The 11121-nt window shown below is 41.4% G+C and overlaps 1 long non-coding RNA gene across 1 annotated transcript; it reads left to right on the top strand.

The window, feature by feature from the left end:
* Window positions 1-2450: 2450 nt before the first annotated feature.
* Window positions 2451-9132, top strand: LOC112549487. Its single transcript, XR_003092911.1, has 3 exons — window positions 2451-3972; window positions 4773-4836; window positions 8868-9132. It is a non-coding gene; the product is annotated as an uncharacterized LOC112549487 (long non-coding RNA).
* Window positions 9133-11121: the final 1989 nt, after the last annotated feature.

Consider the following 11121-nt stretch of genomic DNA (forward strand, 5'->3'; position numbering starts at 1 on the left):
GCCTCCCCGCAGGCGGTGCCGCCGCCCGGCTCCCTGCCTGGGAGCTTGTGTGGAGACCGAGTGCGGGTTTGATGGCAGCCTTCAGCCACCTGGAGGCGGGTGGCAAAGGGGATGGAGTGGGGCTGTTCTCAGCGCTGGCAGGTGGCAGAACAAGGAGCCACCGTCTCAAGTTGTAGCAAGGGAGGTTTAGGTTGGCAAAACTTTCTTGCTAGGAGGGTGGTGAAGCGCTGGAACAGGTGACTTGAAGAGGTGGCGGCATCTCCATCCTGGGATGTTTTTAACACCAGGCTAGACAAAGACTTGGCTGGAATGAGATCATTGCGGATGGTCCCGCTTTGAGCGGGCGGCTGTCATAGATGACCTCCTGAGGTCCCTCCCAACCCTCATTTTCTATGATTGTAGGAAAGGAGTAACCGCTAACCAAGACAATGAAAGCCTCAGCTGGATATTTGGGCCAGGCCCTGATGGATTGAAGGGCGCCTTGGCTCTTCTCCCTCACTGGGAAGAAACAACTGTGATGCTGAGAGAGGGTTTCCTATGGTACGGGCGCTGCGGCCCCAATGCCAGACATCCATACATTTGCTAACTTCCCCGTGGTTTATTTATGCACCCTGAGAATGTGTTGCCATGCTCTGAAGAAAATCCAGCTATTTTAGCCCCTGAGCAGATTTGGGAGGAGTAGCTGTAGCTGCAGGTGGTCAAGAAGCAGGTTGGGTTGCTATTAACCCAAGCCCTGGTCAATGAGCAAGTAAAAGATATCACCAGTTTCGGGGTGATTCTTTTTTTTTTTTTTGTAGCCAAAATGTCTTCTGACTCCTAGAACCGTATGCCAACTTTCAGCTTGTCATTAATTAAAATGCCTGTTGGGTCTACCTTTATAAAATGATCATTTTTAAAACTAAATTACCACTTTAGTTTTAAGGAATTGTTGCGTATGTGACAAGCTAGTCACGACCAGTGTGCCTTGGCACCCTGAAGTGCCTGGAGAGCCTTTCAAGGGTCCCATGGAGTACCATACAATGTTAGCACAGTTAGGTGTGCAAACATGATTCATGAGGAAATGGTGGTGTTAAAAACATTCTGAGCAGTTGTGAACTTTGTGAGTTCTCTGTAGCAGCAGAATTGTTTTGTATTTTTCTGTAGTCAAAAAATGAGTGAAATTTAAGAACTGGCATTTTCTGAAGGGTGCTTTGAGTCTAAACAGATTGAGAGCGACTGAACTAGTATCTAATTCAATGAGAGAGATCCATTATTATTAAATAAGGTAACACGGGAATAATTTCTCTTAACTTTTAAGGCATAGTTGTTGTTGTTTTGTTTTTGGCATAAAGCTTTGAATTAAAAAACAAAATTAATGTTAGTAAGAACAATAAGTTTAGTAGCAGCATGTTCCCTATAAAACAGGACATTTTGCATGTGTGTATTCCAAATCCAGCTCAAAGGCTAATTGAAACTTTAAGCAGGGGACATCTGTACTATGGCTTGTCCAGTGGGGTCCTGATCCATAGCTGTGGTTCATAGGCCTTCCACAATACAGATAAATAAGAGTAGAAATACATTAGTGAATCTTGTACTTTAGGATTTGTTCCAGTTAATCTGTTGCAAAATAGCTGCAGCAGAAACTGTTGTGGCATGAGTTAGGCTAGCTTTTGGACATTCGGGACATGTCATAAGACTGTATACTGCTTTTATGATGCTTGCTAGTGAGTTAACACCTGAATAATATATCATGTTGAAACAACAAATATGGAACACAGTTTATAAATCAAGCCCAGTTTACAACTAAAGACATAATTTTCTTAAAATATGTATGTTCAGTCTCTGCTAACTTTTGATACCTGGAAGTGATGGCAAATACTTCCCTTTATGTGTACCATATGCATGTTTAAGGATTCCGTCACATTTGAAGCTAGATTAGTTGTTTGGGGTTTTTTTAATGAATGCTATGGCACTATTATTTTGCGAGATGTGATCGAAGCAAAATCAATGTAGTCTATATTTTAAAGACGGGTTGAAAGTCATTATGCTCCTGAATTCCCTGAATGTCCAAAGACTATTCAGCAACAAAGTAACTTGAGCAGACACATCTCCTGGCTCCTACCCTGACACACCCACGTGCCAGGTGTACCAGAAGGTCATTTTGTTCTTCCAGTACAACTAGAGAGTTCACAGTTTATATATTTATAGAGTTGGTATGTGGAAGCCACATCAGATGTCACAATCAGGACCTATATGTGTGCTGTATTGCACCTGTGGCTCTGAAAGGAGAAAATAAAATAAAATGAACTTGGCTGCATAATACCGCTGTTTATTTCAGTTGTTCTTCTGACACGTGTTGCTTTTATTGGTAAAGTATAATAGTAAACTACAGCTGCATTAAAAATAGCACCAAATGCTACTTTCACTTAGACCCATGACAGTCTGAGAGACAGGTGGTTGCATGGGTTTAAGCAGAATTTGGCCTTGTATTTAGATTTAAGTAGGAGAACGAAAAGAAATCTTGTAAAACTGCAAGTCCCAAATGAAGTGTCCTATAAGCTCAGATAAAAGATTAGTTTTGCTGCCAGTGACAAAGGATCTCTTGTTCAGTAGCTTCTACCAAAGGAAGTTTTGCACTTCCGTCATGCCAACTAAAACAAATACCTGACATGAGAACGAAACTATTGGGAAATGAAATTTGCCAAATAATTTACACAGATCCAGCTAAAAAGCTGCCTTTTAAATTACTAAACCATTGAATAAAATAAAATATAAATATTAGGTATATTTGTACATGGGCAGAGTTAGCTGCTCAACTCCACTGACTTCAGGAGAAATAGAGTACCATTAACTCCTTTTGTTGAGGAACTGGATAGAAAAAATTCTGCAGCTTTTGTCCATTAAGTATATACAGTGTTTTTTATATGTATGTCAAATAAGTTCATGCTTGCTTCATTGTATTGCATGATGCCGGTTGCATCATTCATTACCTGTTGCTTATATTATAGTAGTTATCTACTTCTGGTGTATGTGCACACTACTTAAGAGTCTGGAAACTCAGCCCCACTGCCTAGGTTATAATCAAAATGTATTCCTCGTTAAGTGTGTAGTTGGTGAAACTGATTAGGAGCTGTCAATTTGAAGGCTGCCATTAGGGCATAAGGTTCTCTGATGAACAAGATAATGAGCCTTAATGATGTGTAAAGAACTTAGGGTGGCTGTTCTTGTAATTAATTAGCATTGTTTATCTTGACTTCTGGTAATTTTATGCCCCAGGTAAATTCATAGTATTTTACAGTCCAAACATTATGTACTAAAAACTTTATGCATATGAAACTTTCCCAGTGACCAAATATTAAGGAGTAGTCAGTAAAGTTAATGGAGAAAGTGGGTTCAAACCCCAGGAGTGTTTCAACAGACACTTTTACATTTTTAAGAATTTACATGCTAAGGGGATGGGAGCAGTAGAAGTACCCGTCACTGCCATCTAAACTTCAAGTATCAGGCTTTGTTGGCTGGTTGGGACTAGAGGTCTGGAGTAGCTATGTTGGGGTTTCATGGTTGCCACTGTGATCTCCAGGGTTGACTAGACTTCTGATCATTTAAGAGTTTGTATTTCTATTTTTCTTTAAATATCAGGCAGTTGGCCTGATTGGGAGGAGTAGGAAAGTGGAACTCATGAGGAGCACTCATTAGCCCGGTCACATATTAATTGATCCATCCTACTAGAGTGATTTCTAATTATAAATATAATGCACAATTGTTCTCTCTTCTCCCTTGGTATTTTGTCAGTCTCGCCACGTGCAATTCCCCTGTCTGTTCATTCTACTCTAGGCTAGAATATTTCATATTTTATTGTGTGTTATTTTCCTAAGGTATGCAAAACCTGCCTCCAAAAGAACCTTGAGCACTCCCATGAAGGAAATACTTTTGAAAGGAGGTGCTCCGGAAATGTCCCTACATACAAAAATCTGAAATAAGTGGTGCCTTTTGGTAGGTAGTTTTAAACATGTGGGCAGGCTTGCTTGTTGATTTCTCTTTCTTGCTGTCTCATTTCCATTTAGGACTCTGAAAGCTGCATTGTATAGAATACTCAGTATTCAGACAGCTCTGCTTTTCCTGAGTCTTACATGAAAACAATCCAGCAAAAACAAAAATTCCTTTTTTCATTTTCAGTGGGCCTGCTAGGGTGGTCTTCTCCTAGAAGAGACTGGACTTTTCAGGGAAGCCAGCCTAGAGGTTGCCCTTGGATTTGGGATATGATTTGTATTTGGCATACAAATACACTTGGGATTTGTAGTTCTTTCTGTGTGCTTTATTTTAAGTTAAATTATGCCCATTTGCTGATGCAGTTTTGTTATTTCTGGTGACCTGGTGAATGTTGCTACTTTTGTGGAAGGTCCATGCAAAGCCTTGCACAATACAGAAGCCTCAGGACTGTTTTTTTTCATAGGAATGGAGTAGGGATGGGGCATGAACAATGTGTCCCTGGAAGCAGAAAGGGCTTGGATATTTGATGCATCAAAGATGTTGGCTCTATATGTGACTAGATACTCACCATGGCAGGGATACCACTGAAGGCAAACAGGGTTTGTATTAGCCAGGAATTCATAAGGGACAGCTGTTGCTTTTCTGGGCCTCAGTCTGTTAAGAGCTTGAGGTATTACAAGCACCAATCATACTCCACTGATCAAGGGTTCTGAAATGGATGGCTCTTTATTTCACTCTGAAATGTGATGCAAGAGAATTCTCACAAGCAAATTACAATATGGACTTTTTGGGATGTTTAACAGAATTAAGAAAATCTGCATCAAGTAAATCTTACCTGATCAACTATCCAACAAAAGGTGACTAATAGTAAGTATTATTTTTCATAGAATTAATGACTGGCTTGAATGTTTGACATACTTTTCAAACAGGTGTCTAAAAGAACTAGGAATCGCAAGATAAAAATGTGTGCAGCACCCTGCACAAAAACCCATTGGCGATGCGTAGGGGGTGCACACGGGTGTACGTGTACCCCCTGAGATTGGCGGTGCAGCCTCTAAGAGAAGCGCCGCTGACATTGCTGGTGGTGTCTGCAGGTAGTCGTCGATTGCTAGCTGGCACTCACCACCACTCCCTGCTGCTGCTGACTCCGCTGTGGTCGCCTGCAGGAGCTCCCTGCTCACCACTGCCACATGCTGGCAGTCACCATGCCCCCAGCCTCTGGAGGCATGTGTCGTTTATGCAAAAACCCACATCAATTTAAAGAATGAGCACAAAACTAACAAAAAAAAATTTCATGAAGACGTTTCAACTTTGATTTTGTAATTAATAATATGCTACCCATCAGTGATGCATCACTAACTATATTAAAAACGGGTGATGGATATGAGGAAATCTATGGGGATTGCTTAATTTGAGCATGCCTGTTGTTTGGCTGCTAGAGAGTACTGTAGCATGTATTTTTAAATTGTTTTTAGAGATTATTGTAGTAAGGCTGATTTCACCAAGATGCCAAGAATTTCCATTATTGTGAATGGAAACTTAGGACCAGAGTCTGTTCCATGTATTATGTGTCTAAGTGGTACTTAGGCGTCTGAATGTCTAAGGATGATCCTATCCTATCCTGCTTGAGTCCATGAATAAAAGATAGGTGGGTCCTCCTCCTCTTCCTCATTCCCTTTTGTGACTTCATTTTAAGGCTAAGATGCCCAATAGGTGAATTAGGATCTTGCTCTTGCTTTTCCCAGCACTGAACCAGGTTCACAAATTTTAACCCTATTTTAGCACTTCCACTGTTCCTAGTATCTCCCATCCCAGCCTAATCTAAATTGAGAGCTCTAACTGACTTCTTGCTAGCCAAATGCAAAGATCCAGTGTTGCCTTTTTATCTGTTTAAGGAGGCAAAACTTATGAATAAAATAGGATATGTTCTATCAATTTTTTCTTTAGCTGCCTGAACTTTATTAATTAAAACCATTCCATTTTTGGCATTTAATATAAATGGACTCGGGCGATTTTGTTTTACGTTTGGAAAGGAAGTACAGCTCTAATGAATTAGCTTACTGTCTACTGTAATGGAACCTTTCTTCAGAAGAAATGTGAGCATCTTGCCAGCTATTCAGGATTCCCACTTGTTCTGGTGGCAGAACAAAAATAACCCCTTGAGCAAAATGTGAGGGTTTTTTCAGGATGGTAGGAATTTACAGCAATTGCAAGCTGCAAAAAGAGAGACTGTATTTGCCTATATACAAGTGTTTGCAAAGCTCATAATTGACCTTTCGCTTTAAATGTTTCTGTAATTCCCATGACTTCATTGTTATGAGTTTGAAGTAATTTCTGCCTGTTCTGGTGAATAACACTAATAGAGCTGAATAACTTATAATGTTTGAGACATTTGAAGACTCTGAAGATTTTTTTCATCCTTTTTATTTTTGGTAATAAGTAGTTAAGGAGGGGGAAATACCCTTGCTTCAGGCAAGTGGAGTGATGCTTAAAGGAGTGACTCTTCAGGGTGCTGGAGAACTGTGAGGTGCACAATATTAGCAATGCTGGGTGTCTAAACATCTACATGAATCACAAGATAAACCTAGAAATGTCAAATGGAATTGATAGTGTTAAAAATTTTCTGACTTGTTGTTGTCTTAGTTTTTTGCAACATAATAATTGCTCTATTATTTTTTTCAGTAGTCAAAGAACAAATGAAAGCTAAGAGCTAGTATTTTTTGAGGGGATGCCTTGAGTTTAAAAATGTTGATAACTACTCTTTTCAGGTTGTGCCAGTTTTCCAAGAACCCTCAACTCTCATCAGTTTCTTTAGGAGTTTGATAGTTGTTGCCCTGCAGCATGAGATTCACACCTTTAAAATATCCAGCATTTTTTGACATAGAATTGTGAAGATTCCTTTCTTCTCCCCCTTCTTTATATTCCATATCCCATGTTATAACTATGTTCCTTCCCTCCAAAGACTTGTGGGCTGGCTTTCTTTTAGATACCATTTGTCTGTCATGACCACCATGTATTCAGTAGAATTGCTTAAATGATTGAAGGGGTCCTCTTGAATGATTTGGCAGGCCCCCTTGTGGTCCCATTTTAATCCCAATGCAGAACAGGATTTTTTTTTTGGAAAGCAGCATATTTTTGATGGATAGGAAAACAGTTTTCTGCCCAACTGTCCTGGGACTTGTATCTGTGTGCCATAAGAAATGTTTTTTTAATAAATCCCCTTTGGGGTTTTTATAACTGGTTGCTCTAATTCCTTTAAATTGAATGATCCACCGATTACTAATAAATCATACTGGGCTAATCTTTTCCTGCAGTAAATTGTATATGTATGCAAATGCATAAAGGGATGAATTCAAAGATGAATTTATACTGGTATAACTCATATGGTAAGGAATTTTTAGTAAAAGTAAGAAACAGGAACATGTATATTTTAATATGGTTTTCCCCTAAGGCATTTTAAATAATACCTTTAGGTTCTGCACAAAAGTTATTGAGTTGCACCCATTTACTAGTACATAACTGAAATATTTCTCTCTTTCTGATCCAGATAGGCAGTGTCTAAGCTCCTTACTCGGGATCACACAAGAAATTGTAGCATGGGGTAGTTGGCTGTATTAGCCGTAAGTTGGACAGAAGGCAGGACAAGGTGGCACCTTAGGTTAAGTACAGATATTAAAAAAGCCCCTGGCAGAAGTGCTCTATCACACTTTACTTATAGCGCTGTAAGTAAGAGCTCAAGTGAACTGAATGGGTATGCACTGTTTGGTGGGGGAGAGGGCTTAGAGCCTGCCCATTGGGGGTGCTCCTGCATGCCTCCCAGGGGTCTGCCAGAGTGGCCCCTCTCTCCAGTCCTGTGACCTCTGCTTCCACCAGCTGGCAACTGTTGGCAGTAGCTAAGAGGGGAGGGCCTGCAGGGGAAAGAGGCTGGGTTCTGTGCCTCCACAGCCGCCCCAGCCAGGCCGTGGTGCACTGCAGGGCCAGGGCAGCTGTGAGGAGAGAGACCCCGCTCCCCACCACCCTCCTGGAAGCTGCAGCTCATATCTAACCACACAGGAGGCAGGGCTGGGATCAGAAGCTATCATTGACTTGGCAGCTGAACAGTGACAGCTGAGGGGGCAGGGCTGGCCTGGCACTCAGGCAGAGAAACAAGTTCTACCAGAGGCTAGAGCACAGCCCTGTGCAACACTGCCTGGGATGGCAGCGATCATGCTCTAAGTTAACCCTTGATGGGATCTGGCACAGATATTTGATAAAGCACTCCTAACAGAAAATGCTATAGTCTAATACCTCATCCACTGAGGGTTAACTTAAGAGTGTGATCCACCATTTTTAAAGCACTCTAAGAGCTGTGAATGTCTGTTCAGTTATGACTTTAGAGTCCTGTGTGCTTAAAGTGTGATAGATGTTACATCTGTACCTAGCCTTAGAGACTGATTCAGAAATCCTAAATAAAATGTGTGATGGCCTGTTTCATTAGATGCTATGAATTTTGATAGAGCTAAGTACCAAGCAGCAATCTGTTCCTTTTAAAAGGACATCCTCCCTCCCTTTTTCATGCAGTGGGGCAGATTCATGAATGTTGTATCTCACTCTGTTTTCTCTTAGTATTGTGTGTGCTTCCTGCCTACTTCTGGTTTAACAATAAAATAGTGAATATTCTAAAATGTGTAGTAGTTCTAGTATCAGACAGAAATTTCTTTCCTTCATTTTTTGTGAGAATGGTTGATGTTACTGGCAACAGTCATGAGAATAAATGTGTATTTTCTAATTATTTGTTTTCTATTACCTTGGCAATTTCAGATGTAATGCTGTATTGAAGAGTTGACATCCCCATAATATGTTGCTTGCTTTTTTTCCCCTCATTTTTTTTCCTCTCATTTTTCCTTTCATTTTTGCAGAGGGAAGTTTTGTAAAAGATTATCCTTTTGACTTAAAAGGGTACACTACACACTGAGCCACTATGGAGACAAAATTCATGAGATCATTTTAGAAAAGGAGGATGAGAAAATGAACTCAAGTAACAGAATGTCTTTATTTTTTTTATTCCTGTACTCAAATCAAATTATAGACAACTTCTAACAGGACTAAAGTATTCATAATTATAACCTGTACTTCAATATTGTTCTTCAATTATATGTTATGACAATAAAACTGAGGCTTGCATACCCAATAACTTTAACAGATCTCTAATTAAAAGAGCAGAGACCGAAATAAGAGTGGGGGGAAAAGAGTACAGTTCTGAAAACATGAGATGATATCCTGTCTTTTTACATAATAGTTAAAAGTACATCCGTCCCTCACCACAAGATATATCTTGTAACTACTATCTGTTAGGCTGAATTAGGTAGGAGGCATCAAGTCTATCTATGTGGTTTAATTGAGATTGGTTTAATTCCTGTTTTTAGCTCCTTAGTTTGACAGGGTGGAGGGCCTTGTCACACATTGATTTTAGGCAGCTTCTGGACCTTTTAGCCCCTAGATTGTTCACAAAGTAGCACCTGAAACTGGTTTTAAGCACACGTAAAGCCATCTAAAGTTATACACTACAGAGCAGACATCTCTGATCTGTGTTACCTAGCTCATGTTCTATTAATATGTAGCCACTCCCCACACATAAGCCACCCATGTTTCAGCACTCCATCCTCCCAGGATACAGTGTCACCTCCCCAACCCATGGGCGACTGGTGCCTCCTGAGTCTGGGGCTGATTGCCAACCCTGGAAACGCCAGGTGACAAAACCAGAAGTGACGGCAGCAAAACCAGAAGTGCAGCCGGCACTTCTCTAGATGCCTCCCACTCCCCGACCAGTGAGGGCCAACCTCAGGGGAGACATGTGCTCCCTCTGTACATTTCCTATGCCCTACCGTCCTGTGTGGACAAACTTTCCACCCCCTGAAATCTACTGCCCAGGGGGCAGTTCTGGCACCAAGCCAACTCCCCCTCCCACCTCCATGGCTAGGGACAGAAGTTATACATAAGCTGGTTTAAGTGATGAGAAACTAATTTAAATCTGTAATAGAATAGAAGTTCAGTGCACATAAACCATTTTCAAAGTGTCTGAAACGGGTTTCAAATAAGCCTGGTTGAATGTAGTATCAGACTTAACTGATTTTGGTAAAACTGGTTTATGAAACTTCTGTCCTGGACCCCTTTCTGGTTCAAGTTAAATGATTTTCCCTGAGCCTGAGAGAGGGTGCGTGTGCCTAAAAGCTTGCAGAAAAAGATAATTTATTTTTTTTATTTCTTAGTTGGTTTAATAAAAGGTATCATCTCTGAACCAACAGTTCTAGAGTTTTGCATTTCTTTTTGTCTCAGACCAACACGGCTACCAAATACATCCCTGAATCAGAGTCCCTCAGCATTTTTCAGCCCTGAGCTGTGTTGTGCTGTCTGCTCCAGAGAACAGGGCTGACTTTGCCCCTCTGCTCCCTAAGTGGAGCAGTGAGGGCTGGCACAGTGTCCAACCCCCCCCCCCGCCCTGCTCCCGGGCAAACCTTTGCTGGGTTCCGGGGCCAGGGAGGGGGGTTAAATTCCCCTCCCCAAGTATGGAGCTGGCCTTCCCTGCTTATTGCTGGTTGCAACTGTGGACTACAAATCCCAGAGGCACCTGGAAGCAGGAAGAGGAAGTGATGAACAACACTGCAGAGTGCTGCTGCTGTGATTGTGGACTGCAAATCCTAGAAACCTCAGGGACAGCAGGAAGAGGAAACGAACCCATAGCCCATCCTGGCTGCATTTCCTGAATCAAAAGTGAATGGACTTACTTGCCTAGGGGTGTGACCTTCCCATCCCCAGGAGTGCAATGCCACACAAACAGCCTTTAGAGTACATGGCAGCTATCCAGGTTGCAGGGCACAGACAGGTCCAAGAGTGGGGTCAAGGAAAGGTGCAGGGGAGCAAGGTAGGGGGATTGATTGAGTCCCCATGAGCTGGGGCTTCTGTCCTTGGGCAGTAGGTTCCCCAAAAGTACCTTCCCTCTCCACTCCTACTTTCTAGCCACCCTGGGAAAAATGACTAGCACACCCCACCCCAATCTCAAATCACTATTTATTAAAACATAATACTTTCTTTAATGTACTTTATTTCTTTTTAAATGTTTTTTACTTCCTTTTATTTTATCCTTCAGCTGACTTCATTCATTTCACCACTCTT

This window comes from Alligator sinensis, unplaced genomic scaffold (genome assembly GCF_000455745.1).
Source record: "Alligator sinensis unplaced genomic scaffold, ASM45574v1 scaffold123_2, whole genome shotgun sequence".
NCBI classification, from domain to species: domain Eukaryota; kingdom Metazoa; phylum Chordata; order Crocodylia; family Alligatoridae; genus Alligator; species Alligator sinensis.